The sequence below is a fragment of the Myotis daubentonii genome, chromosome 3 (genome assembly GCF_963259705.1).
Source record: "Myotis daubentonii chromosome 3, mMyoDau2.1, whole genome shotgun sequence".
NCBI lineage: Eukaryota > Metazoa > Chordata > Mammalia > Chiroptera > Vespertilionidae > Myotis > Myotis daubentonii.
Window position 1 is genome coordinate 5,638,784 of NC_081842.1, and position 18,337 is coordinate 5,657,120.

Sequence of the window (18,337 nt, forward strand, 5' to 3'; positions counted from 1 at the left end):
CCCCTGTCTCATCCCTTCCCGCACACCTCACCTCAGCTGCACAGGCAACACTGCCCATCAGTTCCCTGTGTTCTCCCAGGGGAAGTCTGTGCACACACGTGCAACTCAAGCACACGCTCCTCCCTGGTTTGAAGCAAACTGGAGCGTACGTGCCCTCTGCTTGGCACTTTGCTTTTTCACTCAGTTATTTATCTTGGGGAAACGTCCATGTGAGGACACAGAGACTAGCTTGACTCACTTTTATGGCTGCAAAATCTCCCATCCCGCGCTTGGCACGGTCATCCATCTCGCTGGCGCTCTCACGGAGGCTGCTGGGACGGCGTCCACTATTTCACCGATATAAACAGGGCTGCCGAGATAGCATTCGACACGGGTAATGTCATGCGAAATAGATCATCCGAAGGGCATGCGGTTTTTCTTCTTAACCATATCTTTATTTTATCGTGGCAATATACACGTAGCATACAATTTAGCATCCTCATCATTTTTAAGTGCCTGAAGTACCTTCACATCGTTAGGCAACCATCACCACTATCTGTCTCCAGAATATTTTCATCTTCCCAAACTAAAACTCTGCCCGCATTAAACTAACTCCCCTCTCTTCTCCTCCCCCCGCCCCACCCCACCCCCACCCCCTTAGCTCCTGGCAGCCACCAGCCTGCTTTCTGTCTCCACGAATCTGGCCACTCTATGTAGCTCATAGACGTGGAATCATACATAATATTGTCTTTTTGTGTCTGGTGCACTTCACTTAGCAGGATGTCTTCTAGGTTGTTATGTTGGAACACGGGTCAGAATTTCCTTCCTTTATTAAGGCTGAAAAGTATTGCATTGTATGTATACACCATGTTTTTATCCATTCACCCATGAATGGACATTTGGGTTGTTCCTACCCTTTGGTTCTTGTGAACATGGGTGTACAAATATGTGTCGAGTCCCTGCTTTCAGTTCCTGTGTATATTCTCAGAAGTGGAATTGCTGGGTTACGTGGTAATTCTATGTTTAATATTTTGAGGGGTCCCCATACTGTTTCCACTGAAGCTGCGCCATTTTACATTCCCACCAACAGTGCACAAGGGCTCCAACTCTTCCGCCTCCTCAGCAATACTTTATTTCTTGTTATTTTCTGTTTTGTTTTTTTTAAAAAAATAATAGCCTTAATGGGTGTGCAGTGATTTTGATATGCATATCTCTAATCATTGGCGATGTTTTCATGTGCTTATTGGCCATTTGGATATCTTCTTTGGAGAAATATCTAGCTAAGTTCTTCGCTCATTTTAAAATTGGCTTCTTTGTTGTTATTGTTATTTTTGACTTCCCTCCCCGTTATTACTCTTTATATATTTAAACATCATAGAATTTTGTATTATTTTTGATGTATATATGTATAACAGGCAGCAGTTATAATATTATTACCTTTTTGCATAACATCAAACAGAATTTATTTTTTCTTTCCAACTCAGAGATGTCTTGCTTCAGTTTTTCTACTACTCAGAAATACGAGGTGTTGGCCATTTTTCAAATATCCAGATATTGCTATCGTTGAGCCAACATTTTCATCTTTTTGGTGTAAGATTTTCAGTTCATTTTTGAATTAACATTTAATAAGAATCTGTTATGTAGCAGGCACTATTCTGGGGTTGATGAAGCAAAAATGAGTCAGAAATTGTCCCTGTCTTTACAGAACTTGCAGAGGAATAAATGAATGATTGTAACAGAACATGGAAGGGCTGTATGTTATGGCGGTGGGGGTGGGGGCTGACACAGGGAATCTTTTTGGCCTGACTTAAATCAGGAATGCCTTGGGCTCAGTTGCATGTGTTGGAAAACTTAGAGGAATGTTACTCTATCAGATAATCATAAATTAGAACCAGAGCAAAGGCCACTTGCGATATCTCCATCCCAGAGTCATTGCCTCCCATAGACTCTACAAAATGGTACAGCAAGTGCGGCAAGAACTCACCAAGTGGACACCTGGAATAGGAGCTAATCAATTAAATTGCCCGATATTGTGCTAAGGCAGGTCAGAACATGCTCCTCTGACCTTCATGCCAGCCCTGGAGCGCTGTCTGTATCCTAGGTCTGGACTGAAAAAATATGGCATATGGCACCCATGGCCAACTCACTAAGTGATGGTGGACTTTCCTCACTTAGCCCAGCAGTGGCTTCTCAGCCCACAGCTACCAGTCATAGGTGCTGGCATTGGAAATTAAAGTCATTTGTTTTTTGATTGTTGAGGATCCCTGTGTATAAGAACTTCAGGGGTCTCTATTCTGTTTTTCTTCCTAAGTTGGCCATTTCTCCCTTTTTCCATGTTGTATTTTAATAATGAAGCATCAACGTACTTGCCCCAAGAAGAAATGGTTGTCGCAGGCTTTGATTTGGTTGATGTGTTCTCATTTGTTTGGGTCCCGTTGGTCTTTATCCCCCCAGCTGCAGCCACAGTGCTTGGAGCCTGATGGGGCTCAGAGAACATTAGCTGGTGAATGACTGGATTTACAGGAAGCCAGAGTCTCAAGCCGACCCACTTGGTTACATAAAAGTCCAGCTGGACGGTAGGCCAATTACCCAGACGAGGAGCATGATCCCCAGCCCCATGGGACTGACAGTCTAGTTGAGGAGACATAGCTCAGACAAATAACACACAACTATCAACTAAGAAACACTAGGAAAGAAAGAACGAGAAGGACTCAGTTGAGATTGGGTTTGGGACTGGCTGGTTGTGAGGTGGGGTGGAGTTTTACACCCAGTCGGTCACCTTGCACATGTCCTGACACATGTCCCCAGTGGGAAGGACCAAGGAGCTCGGGGATCAGCTGCTCTCTGGATGTTAGAGGCTCTGGGTTCTTGGAGTGAACGGCTCTCCCACGTGAGGATGCGGTCTGTTACCTAACACGCTCCATGGGCAGAAACAGTGGTGACTGGAGTGCCTTCTAACATCATTAACATTTCAGCTGCTGAGGCTTTGGTTCCAAAGAGGCAATAAACTAAATATTGAAGAGAACCCAGAATCAAAATGGACAGGTGGACCCAAAGAAGTTTCCTACTTTGTAATGATCAGAATTAGTATATTTTCTACTTCTTAAAAATCTACATTTCCAGGCTTTATTGGCTTTCACTTTTTGGTAGCTTAACTCAATCTGAGCCCTCAGAATTTGGATTTTCAAAAATTCCATAAAAAGAATGACTTCATTTTGTTCTATTTAAAGCATTGGTTTCTTTTCTCTGTCTTATAAAATGATAGGCCAGATTCCAAATCCTGATAAGACTTTGGAATGCTTCTTCTATTCGATTGGGTTTTTAACAAAGTCTTGTCTCTCTCTGCAAAATATAGAACTTGAGCCCTAAAATAAGAACCCTAAAATTAAAGCTTAAAAGCGTTCGAACCTGATTTCTCTTTACTAACACAATCCATGAAGTGTTCTGGTTATCTCCGGCTAAGACAAAGGAGCCATGCTACAGCCCTGTCTACCAAGAAGGGTGCTTATTATAAGAAACAAAATGTTTAAAGATGAATTGTTAGTATTTCTCCCTTCCTGTGGCCACACGCTGATTTCAAAGAGGTCAATATTCAGTCAATTTTGAGCTTGCTTTTGTACAATCTAGTCTGTCCAGTATTCATTTTTCTTTTTTTTTTAATTAAATCTTTATTGTTCATATTATTACATTTGTTCCTTTTTCCCCCCCCCATAACTCCCCTCCTCCCAGTTCCCGCCCTACCCTCCGCCCTCACTCCCCACCCACTGTCCTCATCCATAGGTGCACGATTTTTGTCCAGTCTCTTCCCACATCTCTCACACCCCTTCCCCCCCCAAGAATAGTCAGTCCATTCCCTTTCTATGTCCCTGATTCTATTATAATCAACAGTTTATTCTGTTCATCAGATTATTTATTCACTTGATTCTTAGATTCACTTGTTGATAGATGCATATTTGTTGTTCATAATTTGTATCTTTACCTTTTTCTTCCTCTTCCTCTTCTTAAAGGATACCTTTCAGCATTTCATATAATCCTGGTTTGGTGGTGATGAACTCCTTTAGCTTTTCCTTATCTGTGAAGCTCTTTATCTGACCTTCAATTCTGAATGATAGCTTTGCTGGATAAAGTAATCTTGGTTGTAGGTTCTTGGTATTCATCACTTTGAATATTTCTTGCCACTCCCTTCTGGCCTGCAAAGTTTCTGTTGAGAAATCAGCTGACAGTCGTATGGGTATTCCCTTGTAGGTAACTGAGTTTCTTTCTCTTGCTGTTTTTAAGATTCTCTCTTTATCTTTTGCTCTTGGCATTTTAATTATGATGTGTCTTGGTGTGGTCCTCTTTGGATTCCTTTTGTTTGGGGTTCTCCGTGCTTCTTGGACCTGTAAGTCCATTTCTTTCACCAGGTGGGGGAAGTTTTCTGTCATTATTTCTTCAAATAGGTTTTCAATATCTTGCTCTCTCTCATCTTCTGGCACCCCTATAATTCTGATGTTAGTACGCTTGAAGCTGTCCCAGAGGCTCCTTACACTATCCTCGCATTTTTGGATTCTTTTTTCATTTTGCTTTTCCGGTTGGATGTTTTTTGCTTCCTCGCATTTCAAATCATTGACTTGATTCTTGCGCTCCTCGGGTCTGCTGTCGGGCGTCTGTATAATATTTGTTATTTCAGTCCGTGTGTGCTTAATTTCTAGTTGGTTCCCCAATATAAGATCGAGGGTCTTATTAGTTTTCGTGTAGATCTCATTAAGTTTATCGGCAGCTTCTAAACAGTTCTTGAGAGACCTTAAAAGTGTGGTTCTGAACTCAATTTCTTCCATTGACAATTTTGTCCTGTTTCTTTGTCTCCGCATTTTGTTATGCTTCCTTGGTGCACCCCCTAGTGGTCTTTGTTCGCAGTCTTATAGATAAATCTTGATTGCTGTAGCTAATTCCAGGGAGGGTTTGACCTCCAGGCCAAGTGGCTATGAGATTCAGCTGTGTCAGCGGTGAGAGAACTTCTGTCCTCTAGGGAGGTGCTAATCTAGCCTTTGCCTGAGGCTATCCGGCAAATGCCTCTGTGCAGGGCTTGGGCAGGGCGGGTCGCACAGGATCAACAGGGTGGGCCGGAGAGAGCAGTTATGGCGGCTCTCAGTCCTGTCCCCAGGGGCTCTGCCTCTCTGAGTCCCAGCACCCACTGCAAAGCTCGGAGAGAAAGCTGCACTCGCTCTGACCGAAGCCAGACAGTCCCGCTTCTCCCGCCTGAGTCTGGGTCCCTAAAGACTTGCCCGGATCTGGAGCTCAGAGTCTGCGACTCCCTCCCAATTGAAAACAACAACCGCGCCCTCCGCCGCCAGCCCGCTCCGCGCACTCCGCACCTCAGAATTTGACTTCAGCACTGCGCCTCCTCTGAGTGTCCGTATGCGTTTCTCTTTCCTCCTAGTTGTAGGACTTCCACTCAGCCAGCGCCCCTGTGGTTCTGGGTGATGTCCCTTCCGTTTTTTGGTTTCACTTTTGAAGTAGTTGTTCAAAGCAGCAAACTCTGGCGTTAACCTATGCCGCCATCTTGGTTCTCCCCAGTATTCATTTTTCCTCCCTGGTCCTGACCTTTGTGGCCACTTGTGCTTCCCTGGCTTTGGACAGTGTTTCTTGGATGTTCCACTCAGGGCTGTCTTGGCAGTAGGGAGGGGAGGTGTGTGTCCCTGGGTTTCTGGGGAAAGACCCGGATCGTCTTACCCAAAGCACAAAATGTTTGTATGAATCTCTTATTCCAGTTTCACATTTTGCTGATGATTTGCGTTCTTATCACAGTCCTACTTGTTTTCATATTAAAATGTCTATTTTCCCCAAACACTCAACATGGGCGCATTGGGATGATGTACTAAGCACATGTGCCCTGCAGCTGTGTGTCTGAGAAACGTGGGGGTGCTTGGCCCAGATAAGCCAAGGGGTTCAAGGCCAGAACCTGACCTTCTCTTCCCAGCAGTGGACAGAGTTCTAGCCCCACCTCCCTCCATGTGACTCCTCACATGTGTGTCTCAGCAGAAGACTGAGAAAGCAGTGTCACCGTCACCGAGCCCAGCCAGGGCGCCCTGTCTGGATTTGCATATCTGTTTCCTAATATAAGGCACTCAATGGAGCCTTTCTAATTTCCTTCCACATCTCCAATGCTTTCTCCTCCCTGAGGTTTCCTTTATCACCTCAGCTAGAGCTCTCCCCCTCCTTCAAACCCACATAGTCAATGCAAAACAGAACAAAGGAGGAGACAGTATGAGATGGAAAATGAGGGAGCTACGAAGTCATTATTTTGCAGTTATCACTCTAACTGTGCCGGGTGCCGTGCTGAGGTGGAAAGTTGCTGGGGAGCAGGGCAGTCACAGGGCCGCAGCGTAGCCCTCCCTCGGTTATTATTAATCACAAGGGGAAACTTCCCTTCCAGCCCAGCCTCGGTCATCAGGGTCACGGGAGAAGCTGACTTCATGGGCTCCTGCTCTGACGCAAGGGAAGGGCATCAAATATTTAGCATTCGGGCCCAGCCTTAAACTGAATCTAACAATGAGGACACAACCAGACACATTCAAACCGTAGGCCAGTCTACATAGCAACGGACCTGGACTCTGAAAATGTTACAAATGAAAACAAACATAAAACCAAACACATAGGCAAGGGATTTGTCCTAGGCAAAAAGAGACTAAAGAGGCACAATGATCAATACATTGCATGACCCTTGGTAGGGTCTCGGTCTTGGGACATTTGATATGCACTGTATACTTAATAATAGTATTTATCAATGTTAATTTTTATAGATGTGGTCATGATATTCAAGTTATGTAGAAAATATTCTTTTTCTCAGAAGAAACCTTTTTTTTTTAAAATATATTTTATTGATTTTTTACAGAGAGGAAGGGAGAGAGATAGAGAGTCAGAAACATCGATGAGAGAGAAACATCGGCCAGCCGCCTCCTGCACATCCCCCACCGGGGATGTGCCCGCAACCCAGGTACATGCCCTTGACCGGAATCGAACCCAGGACCTTTCAGTCCGCAGGCCGACGCTCTATCCACTGAGCCAAACTGGTTTCGGCAGAAGAAACCTTTATGGATAAAACATTTGGGGATGAAATGTTATAATGATTTCAAATTACTTTCAAATAACAGAGACAAATGAGAGAGAGAGAGAGAGAGAGAGAGAGAGAGAGAGAGAGAGAGAGAGAGATGGTCCCCACTTTCTTCTGTTCTGGAAGAAAGTGGGGACTATCTCAGAGGTTTTTTTGAGGGGAAATGTTAGCAATTGGTGAATTGGAGTCAAGGGTGCATAGGTATTTGTTGTAATCTTTGACCATTTTTGCTTTTAGCTTCAAAGTTGTTTAAAGTTTCACAGGAAAAGTCCACACAGTAGCATAACTGTCCACAGCTCTTGTTTGGCAATTTTCATCTTGTCCTCCAGTTGTTTGTGGGGTTTCTACTCTCACTAATGAGATGCTGGCATTCATTATGTATCACTCGCATGGATGCTGAGTATTGATATCTATACATTGAATGATGCATGAGCCTCTCCCCCATCCTTTCTGGGGCAATAAAATGGGTCAGAACCTCCATTTTCGTGGGCCATGAAGGATTTGTGAGTCCTTCCAGAGTGCATACCCCACACTTAGGACGCTGGGCCTCCTGACCTTGAAAGCCTGACCTTCATCTCCACAAGATGCTTTTGTTTGTGTTTTGTTTGTGGTTTGTGTGAGGGAGTTGCCCAAGTTGAGAGTAATGTAAAAACAAGGCCTTTATAATAGAGCAGGGATGATGCACAAAGTCCCAGCTGGTAGTGTGTATGAAGGTATTTAAAGTTATAGGGCAGGGGTCCTCAAACTGCGGCCCGCGGGCCACATGCGGCCCGCCGAAAACATTTATCCGGCCCGCCAAGTGTTTTTGCCGCCGCTGCCTGTCCTGCTTAGCAGCCGACTCGTCCCGGGCCCGCAGTGCGCATGTGTGGAATGTCTGAGGGACAGGGAACTGGCCCCCTGTTTACAAAGTTTGAGGACCTCTGATACAGGGCATGAGCAGTAAAAAGGAAATGCACATTTCAGTTAGAGCAGCCACTTTTTCAGGATTGTATATTTACTCAAGCTTCAGGGGCGCGTGTACTTCGCTCATTTTCATTTGGTTTGGGAAGCACAGAGCTCCTAAAGGGGCCTGGAGGCAGCGGGAAGGGCTCGGAACCTTTGCGTCAGCTCCCAGCGAAGTGTTGGGGCTCTTGTCGTCTTCATCACGAGGACTTCATGGTTTGTTTCTCTGCACCTGCCTGGGATGGGAGGGAGGCATGTAGTTTCTTCGCTGAAGGATCAGGTGGATTTCAGGAGACTCCTCCCCGCCCCTTAGTAGGACGGGGTTTTCTCCACTGTGGTCCCTTCCGGAGTCTAGAATCCCGAGCATCTCCTGGCTGGGCTGGATGCAGGCAGGGACTCCTGATGCGCTGCGGCCCAGGTGGCAGGCCCAGCACTGTTCCTGGGGGTGCGCAAAGCAGATGCCAGCCTTCCTAGTTCACCTGCAAAGCAGGGACACCGGCCAAGGTGAGCGCCATTGTTTCTGGGAGACGATGCAGCCGGTCTCGCCGCATGAAAGGGGTGTCGCTCCTGTTACATCACCTCGTCATTGCCTCTTGCGAAACGATGAACCCTGGCTTCCCTGTGCCAGGAGCTCTGGCTTCTTCCCAGGACCAGCTTCCGTTGCAGGTGCCGCCTCGCTGGCTGTGAATGGGGCTCCCTCTGCCCGCGGGGAGCAGGACACTGCTCCAAGGCGTCCCCAGTGATGGGACCAGGGCCATGGTTACCACACGTTTGTAAGGTGTTAGGGCAGTGATGGCGAACCTATGACACGTGTGTCAGAGGTGACACGCGAACTCATTTTTTTGGTTGATTTTTCTTTGTTAAATGGCATTTAAATATATAAAATAGATATCAAAAATATAAGTCTTTGTTTTACTATGGTTGCAAATATAAAAAAATTTCTGTATGTGACACGGCACCAGAGTTAAGTTAGGGTTTTTCAAAATGCTGACACGCTGAGCTCAAAAGGTTCGCATCACTGTATTAGGGGATATGATGGAGTTAAGGCCACAGTGTCACCCTGTATCCTACGCACCACTCTTCGCTTTTCCATTTTGTTTCCAGTTTGAATTTCTGATCTTCCGCAGAGGCGAGGCCAGTTGGGGACTTGCTTCCCCTCATCTCGAGGTCAGAGGCTTTGTGGCCACAGTGGATCGGCGCCGTCTCAGGCCTCACCTCTGCAAAGCTTCCCCCTCACCCCTTCCCTCAGTGCCATGACCTCAAAATGTGTTCATGGTCCTGGGAAGGAGCTAAAACACAACCTGCATTGGGGTCTTGCCAGTGAAAAGAATATTTTCCTTTGCTAGATTGGACCCACGTTTTAATTTATTCGTGGGGATGATGGCCCCCAGAGGTCGGGCACGGCTATCTGGGAGCAGGATTTCATCTGAGATGCTGAGCACCTTTGCACTTTCCACGTTCCATTCTCAGTGGCTCACTTACTTGCTCTTATCACGTAAGAGATACCAGTTCAAGTTTCCTTCCTGGGAAAGAAACGCCCGTCCGGAAGAAAGGGGACCATCTCAGAAGGAGGTCTTGGGGGGCATCACAAGGTATAAATCACGCAACAAGAGCTGTGAGAGACGAGAACCCTGTTTTCCAACCTGGGAGAATGCTCTTTTATAAAAAATATTTTTATTGATTTCAGAGAGGAGGGGAGAGGGAGAGATAGAAACACTAGTGATGAGAGAGACTCATTGATCGGCCGCCTCCTGCACGCCCCACACTGGGGATTGAGGTCACAACCCAGGCATATGCCCTGAGAGGGAATTGAACCGTGACCTTTTGGCTCATGGGTTGATGCTCAACCACTGAGCCACACCGGCCGGTCTGGGAAGAATTTTCTTTGAGCCTCTTGTGCATAAAGAAATCCATCTTGTCTCCAGCGCACCAACACCTCCCTTTCCGTGGGCGTGAGTGCCCATCCTTTTCGGGTTACCTATAATGTGGCCCTTAAATCTTGAGCCTGGCAACCAGTGTGGCGTGGCTCTCCACCCCACATTTCCCCACGTCAGAAGGGAAGTGTGGGCAGAGGTACACTTTATCCTCACCCCTTTCCCGAACTGCAAGAAGTATGGAGGCCTGTGTTAATTTCCTTGTCAGAATAGATTGACATCTGTTAACTGGTAATTAACATCTTTTTTTAATCTTTTAATTAAAAGTTAACTGCCAGGAAAAGTGCTGAGGAGAATCCCAGCGCTCCATGCACAGGCACAATACTCTCTGTGCTTCCTGACCTCCAGCCAGCCAGGGTCGGAGGGCGCTATTTGTACACAAGTGACACGGTAGGGACTTGGGAGATAGAAATAAAAGTTATTTTTTTATGCAAAATTATGCAAAAGATGAGGCTGAAGCAAAAATGAAAGCCATCTCCAAGCCCGGAGCACCTTCAGCCCCAGCCCCAGCCCACTGTTTGCCCGCTGTTATTGCAGGAATGGGCCTTTTCCAGAACCTTCCACACCTAAGGACAGATGGCCATCATCTCTAAGACGCCGCTGGGACCATACCTTCTCTTTGCCCTTCCCGTTGTCATGAGCTGTCACAGACGGTGCGGAACTAAAATCTCCCCCAAGGCTGCTTGCTCCCCGCGTGGTTTGTTCCTCAGCGTATGGCATGTGCTACAGTCTGTCCGAGGTTGGGGGTGGGACACAATGTTCCCACCTGGAACTTTTAAAAATTGTATTTTGCACGATCCGAGTTCAATTTGCATCCTTGTGGGATGCAGGTTGCATTTCATTCCGCGCCAGGCACCGTGCGGGGCCTCCAGCGTTGGTCTGGAGCCTGGGAAACTGCAGATAGTCCACGTTTGCCCCACAGAAGCAGACATTCCCCACCACTCAACCCAACCCCGATCTTCCTAATCTTCACACAGGTCACCGGGGGGAGGTATTTCACTTGTTTTCTGGGTGGCGGAGAGCCATGGCTCAGGGCGGTCAGGGTGTCTGCTGAGGGCTGCATGGCCTGCGGGCTGGCAGAGCGGGCAGCCTGTGCTCACAGCCTGTGCCTTTGGCTGGGGCCCCGCACCTGCCTGTTTGGAAAAGCGTGGACTGGGCTGCAGCGCTTTCATCGGGATGCTGCTGCGCTCCGAGGCGGCGCTCAGACACAGTGGCCGGCTGGGCGGCGCGAGGCCTTGGGGCGCTCGCTGGTGGACCAGGGCTCCCTAGGGGCCTGCGGCACATGGGCTGTCCTGACCAATGGGCCGCCCTTCTGCCCCGAATGCCAACTCCTTTCCTTCAGTAACACCGCCCAAAAGAGCCCCAGGGTTTTGGATAATAGAATCTGAGCCCGCACAGGTGGGAGTTTCTTTCTGTCAAGAGCTGACAGGCTGGCTGACCAGTCCCCGCTTTGAGGACATGCTGGCCTGCCAGGCTCTGGGCTGGGTCCTGGAGCCATGTCTGTCATGTGACTATGTCACATATCAGTCATGTGACTATGCCACACATCTGTCATGTGACTATGTCACATATCAGTCATGTGACTATGCCACATATCTGTCATGTGACTATGTCACATATCAGTCATGTGACTATGCCACACATCTGTCATGTGACTATATCCCCCAGGCAGAGTTAGCCCATCCATAGGCAGACACCGGGCCAAGCCGGGCTGATTCCTGGGAAACCTGACCACGTGTACTCCTCGACCCCATGTAGCAGGAAGCACATCTGTGAACTTGAGCTGGTGGGTGGCCATCTTCCAGCTTCTCCGCCCTGAGTAGCCGACAAGGCCAGTTTGCAAAGAAAGAAAGTGGAAAGCAATCACCAGTGGTTCGTGGTCCCTGGGGACCTCCAGGTCCCGAGTCCAGCCATCCTTGGTGACTGCCTGGCCTGTGTCCCTGGTGCCAGGAGGCGGCCCGCTTCGTACAGTCAGTCCTTCTCTTCGGCTGAAGCCCGTGGAAATGGTTACGGCTCTGTGAGCCCACATGAACCCAAGCAGGGAGCTCCGGTGCTCTGGCCTCGCCGCTGGCGGGTGTGAAAGACCAGCCGCGGCTGACGCCCTCTGCCCAGAGGAAAGCCAGCGTCACGCGTGAGTGACGGCGCGCGTCTGAATTTGACTCCACAGGAGGCCAGCATTTTTAGAGTAGACACACTGAGCTGTCATTGTTCAATTTTCCACAATTAAAAAGGCAAATTACCTGTGGAACTGGAAACTGTTATTCATTAAAACAATTTCCAAAGAAAAATTTCCTGTTTTCCCAACTTAATAACATTTTTTTCCTTTGAAATTGGTTTTGTAAGTTTGTCTGGAGATGTACCCAATAATCATCTATTTTTTTGTGCAGCCAATTTTAATAAAATGGAAATGTATTATTATCAACTACATTTCTAAGGAGGAACGTGGGTGCTTTCCACATCAAATAACCATTACCTACGAATGCTTTTCATCTCACGGGTTTGTCATGGGCAGTAAGAGCATCTACTTTCCTTGTATTCGCATCATCACGGCTTAACCATTCCAGCTCAATTATCTTCAAAGTCTTATCTTCATAAAAGTCATGGAACTACTTGGAAATGATACTTTTAATATCGACTAATAGAATCAGATGTGGACAATTCCATCCTCACACGTTGAAAGGAATGGTGACAGCGGCAGACATCCACACTCGTCCCTTTTATTTTTGTAATTATAGGACTGGGTTCCATCGCTATGAACAAATAATACGTTCCATTTACCTGAGAAAATGAACTGTGCCTGCTGCCCAGTGAGAAGCAGATTCTCAGCTCGCCTAACACTTGGGGAAATTCTTTGGTACATGAGTTTCCTGCAGCTTTTGTGCGGGAGCTGAGTTTCCAGGTGAACCTTTGACATTCTAGGTGACTTCTAGTGATTTGGGAGCTGAAACGAAGCCCCTGAAAAGAGTCTGGATTATTCACGTCTGAATCCAGGCCATTCCTTTTTCCTTACACCTTGGGGGGCGGAGAGAGGAGCATGTTAAGTAGAGTTGGGATTTTTCATGGTTCCAAGCATCATGATGGCAGTGTGTGTGTGTGTGTGTGTGTGTGTGTGTGTATGTGAGGAGGGGATTTACAATTAGGGGGGCTCTTTCATTTCTGAGCTGTGGAATGTGGGCAGTGTGGTCAGCAGAATGTTGACTTCTGCAAATATATCCATATCCTAATTTCTGCGACGTGTGATTCTGTGTGAACCTGTTCCCTGACGTGACCTAAAAGGGCTCTGCAAATCTGATCCAGTTAACAGTTTTGATGTGGGGCGGTTTTTCTGGATTATCCATCTAATGGGCCCAATGTAATCACAAGGGTCCTTAAAGGATAGAAGCGGGAGGAGAGGGTCAGAGAAGATGTGACAGCAAAAGCAAAGGCTGTGGTGATGGAAGGCCATGAGCCAAGGGCTGTGGGGGCCTTTAGAAGATGGAAAATACAAGGAAACAAATTCTCTTCTAGAACTTCGGGCTGAACACAGCTCTATGGACCCAATGCCACTGGCTGCTTTTCCAATAGTTGAAGGATCTCAGGTAGTTGAAGGTATTTTTCAATTGTCCCAGAGATCCAAGGATGCACAAGACCCCCAGGACCCCACGCCCCCACGGATCTTATTAATTGCATCACTGTTACTGCTAAGAGGTGTGTTTATGGGAAAGTGGGCAGTGAGTTTGTCCACACTTTAATGTTTGGGCAGGGAAATTGTTATAGATGACAGTTTGACCATTAAGAATGTCATCGGTTCAGACCAAAATAGGGCCACTAAATAGAATGTTGGCACCCAAATTTTTTGACGTGTATGTCCCTGGTTGCAAAAGCTGTGTTTTTCTGGTTAATTTCTCTATGTGATGAAAATGGCCTTGCCTTTTGGGATCCAAGCAGATGATGGCATCCCTGCATTCGTAAGCTTCGTCTCCACAGCTATGCCTCAGTCAGAACAGCTTAGTCATTTAGAAGGCGGGTGGCTCTGGCTGCTTTGGGGGAGCACTGCACCCCTCTGCTGCTTAATTAGGGAATTAATTTTCTTCTAAAGACATTTAGCTCACTGGATTTAATTGAATGACTTCCCCCCTTTAATTTTACAATATTGGTAATAAGCTTTTTTAGCATGATTTAGTGTTTGGAATTAGTTAAAGCAAGCATTCATATTGAATTGAGGAATGAACTGATCACTTTTTATGCTAATATTTTGCAGTCTTGAAATTGCCAAAACGACATGCAGGCTTTGCAGATCAATTTAGGCCGTCATTTCCGCATCCCTTTTGGAAGAGGTTAGTAGTTTCCGGCATTCTATTCCCTTTGCATCTGGCCCACTTAGAGGTGCCGTAGACATGTCTCCCATCACCATGGAAATGCTGAACAATGCAGTGAGGTAGAGGGTACCCCTGGGAATGTATTGGTTTACGTCCAGTCCACCCATTTCTGCAGGCCCCCTGCCCCCCACATATCTTTGCCCTGTTTGCTTGCCCAGCAGAACCCCTCATACAGGGAAAAGACTCTATTGGGAACCACGACAGAACAGGAACAGTGGTGTCCATCTTGCTAATCTGCCCAAGAAGAAAAACCATCACCAACCTTAGTGGTGGAATTCGGGCTGCAATCAGGCAGAACAAGGGCCTCCGCTGATCCCACAGGAAGCTCGGGGTTGCCATGGATGACCTGCAGGGTTCTTTCAAAGTGGGACAAGGGGGCCGGGCCTTTATTGGACAGGGGCCTGAATGAATTGGGGGTGGGGGTGTCACCTGAAGGGTATGTGGACTCTGGGTGAGGCAGCCAGCTCCCTTTGGCTGCCAGCAGCCTTCCAGGGGGTGAGAGCTGAGTCCATCCCCAGCATTCAGCAGGGGATACTTACGTCCCAATGGGGTGGGGTCTCAGGGGTCACTGTAGTGCCTTATACAGAAAGAACCTCAGCCATGTCCCGCCCAAACCTTCAAGTCTGCTTGAGCTGCCATAACAAAGTCCCGCAGGGTGGGTGGGGGCGGGCTTACCCAACAGAAATGTTCCTCCCCGTTCTGAAGGCTGGCGCTCCAATTCTCGGCTGGTGGAAGGCCACCTTCTCCCTACGTTTTCACACGGTGCACATCCCCTCCCCACTGGGACTCTCCCTCTTCTTAAAAGGGCACCAGTTTTATTGGGGTAGGGACCCACCCTTCTGACCCCCCAATGACCTCATTAAAGGCCCCGCCTCCAAATACAGTCCCCTTGGGGGTTAGGGCTTCACTGTTTGAATCTGGGGGAGACACAGTCCAGCCTATAGCACGGACCAGTGGATTGGCTCTGCAGAATCACCGATTCGCAGTTTGGGGAACAGTTGCTGGAGAGTGAACTGGAGGAGCTCGCCAGGGGTGTGCGGACGGGAAAAATAATTACGGCTCCGAGCACAATTCTGCGAGCGAGGCGGCTGCTGAGATGGGAGCCCGAGCAGCAGGCCCCAGCGTGGCCTTCAGCGCTGGGCCCGGGCTGAGGCGGCAGAGACGGGCTCTTTGAATACAAACACCCGCTGACCTTTTCATCTGACACGGAGCTGCCAAGGGCTCTGTGAACACCCCGGGCCGTCCTTCCCCAGCACCGGCTGGACACTTAATTGGGCTAAAAGGGTACAAGATGACCTTTTCATCCACAAACAGGAAGTAATTTAAACCTTTAAATAGTAGCAGCTGCAGGTAGGGCTGCAGCACTTGGCACTGGAAGATGCGGCAGGACAGAGCTCCACGCACGGAGCTTGGCAGACGGCTGACCTGTTCATGTCTGTCTCTCCTTCCTCTCTTATTGGTTGGAGCCTCTTTTCTTCCTTTTTTAAAAATATTTTTATTGATTTCAAAAAGAGGAAGGGAGAGGGAGAGAGAGAGAAACATCAATGATGAGAGAGAATCATTGAGTGGCTGCCTCCTGCACACCCCCTACTGGGGATCGAGCCTGCAACCCAGGCATGTGCCCTTGACCAGGATTCGAACCACTGAGCAACACCGGCCGGGCGGCTCTTAAAGACGAGAGATCTCACCGAGTGTCCAGGTGAGATGGGAGGTCACATGTGTAAACACAGGTTCGTTTCAGGAAGAGAGAGGGACACAGCAGAGGAAAGAGAGAGAGAGTTTACGGACAACAAATTTTCAGCATCTTTGAAAAGAATAAAATGTACACTGTTCCCCTGAGCGGCCAGGCGAGGGCGACCACCAGCGCGCAGAGGGTGTGGGCGAGCAGGCGCTGCTGGGGACCGAGTGGCAGGAGTGCCGTGTTATTGCTGAAACTTCGGAAGGAAAGCCGCGGCCTAACATTCCTATCAATCTATTTTCTCTTTAAAAAGCCGACAAAGCACAGCCGTCCAGGTTTTAAACAGGTCCGTTTTGCCAGAACATTTTTTTTTAATGTTTTAAAAAGTTGGCTTAAAATCTGACTGCATAGAGATTTTTAAATATCATTCCTTTTCTCATTTTCCAAAGATAAAATTCTTATATGTGGGCTTTGGAAAGTGAATCTAATTTTATAGAAAGAAGAGTTTACTTTCTACGGCAACATGCACACTCGGTGAAGTTTTGGAGCCGACTCGGTGCCAGGCACGGGGGTCGGGGGCGGGGACGGACAGAAAGCAGTGGGGCGGGGGTCGGGGGCGGGGACGGACAGAAAGCAGTGGGCAGGGGGGAGGGAAGGGGGACGGACAGAAGGCCGGGGGGGGGGCCTTGCCCCCTTTCAGGAGGCTTAAGTCAAGGAGGTGAGAGGCAAGGTTTGTGTAAACAAGCACCCACGGAATGAATCACTGCAATACACAGAGGTGTGCAGGATGATGTTGCATTTTCACATCCATAGAGAGGACCGGGATGACCTCCTGGCTCTGGGTCATGTGACACCCAGAGGTTGGCAGAGGCTAGACTCTGGAGGAAGGATTCAAATTCAAAACTGCAGGAAATGGGGTGGATCCAGGGCAGGAGCCCACTGGGCCCACCCAACAGGGTGGGGGGTGCTGAGATCCAGGTGGGGGTGCATGGACGCCCAGGGACTGTGCTTGGCCTGTGGTTGGGGAGGAGTGAAGGCAGAGGGAGGGAGGGTCCCCGCCACTGGCATGGGCCCCAACGCCCCCACTCCAGGAGGATGAGCGCCTTCTCTCTCCGTCCGGAAGCTCAGAGATTGGGACATGGCGGCATGTGTCGAGGCAGAAAAGCTCAGGTGGGGCCACGAGGCAGGAGGTGGGCGTTTGATAGCCCCCGTGCCCCCGAGATTGCACACACACGATGCATTTGTGATGTCTGATGAAAAGCCCCGGGCCATCCCTCCACACTGTCCCTATAAATCATCCCAAAGAGAGACTTTGAAAGATGGCCCGGTCCGGCTCTGCACCTCCAGGCAGGATCGCGTGTCCACGAAGATGACAGTAATCTACCGATATTATAGATTTTTTCATAAATTATGGGACCGTGTGTCTGTATTTTAATTCAGCAAGGTTGAAGCATTCCCAGAGATCTAATATAGGTAGCTGTAGATCTAATTCTCTTGAAGTTCTTTCAAAATTTATTTCCCAGCTCAATACATTCAGCGCATATATTTCTGCTTAGGTTGGCAGATGTGAGGTTTTAATATTCCTGCATCGCCCGTGGAGGAAAGGCGGCACTGAGGGATGGAGAGACCCTGCCAAGTTCATGCAGAAACGATCGCTTGGGTCAAGGATTAAGGTGCGGGGCTCTGCTCTGGGACTCCATCTACCGTGTCTTGTGTTTTCCTGATGTGAGGACAGTCAGGCAGTGATGTGTTGCAGCTCCTTACAGAAGATTGGTGCTTGTGACGGTCAACAATGGCAACGCAGGTCCTAAAGGGAGGTCGGGAGAGGAGGCAGGGGCAGGAGGGAGCCTGGAAAGTTTTGAAGGAGTGAGAGGTGTGTGTGTGTGTGTGTGTGTGTGTGTGTGTGTGTGTGTGTGCGCGTGGGCATGCTATCACTGCTTCGAGCAATGATTTTCACACTTGACTGCCTATCAGACCCACATGGGAAGGTTCAAAGGCCATCCACTTAGCATGCTGTCCCTCGGGCTTCTGAGATGAGGTCCAGGGAGTCTTTGCTGATGGACCTCATCCTGGTCTGATGGCAGGTCAGGTTGGCGCACCACCTCCCAAAGAGAATGGGTGGGGCTGGGAGAGGGTCTGAGGGCCCACCTGTTGGGACATGATCGGAGGGGCATTTGGTGGCAGCGAGCATCCATGGAACTGTGTGGGGTGCACACTCACTTGCTTCATGTGTGACTCGTGGGTGCGGGTTTCCCACGGAAGCTCAGTTCTCTCTCTGTGACCATCCTCAGCATGTCCTCTGTGTTCCCCAGAGCGACACAGCTCTACACTCATGAACATGAGGTAGAGATGT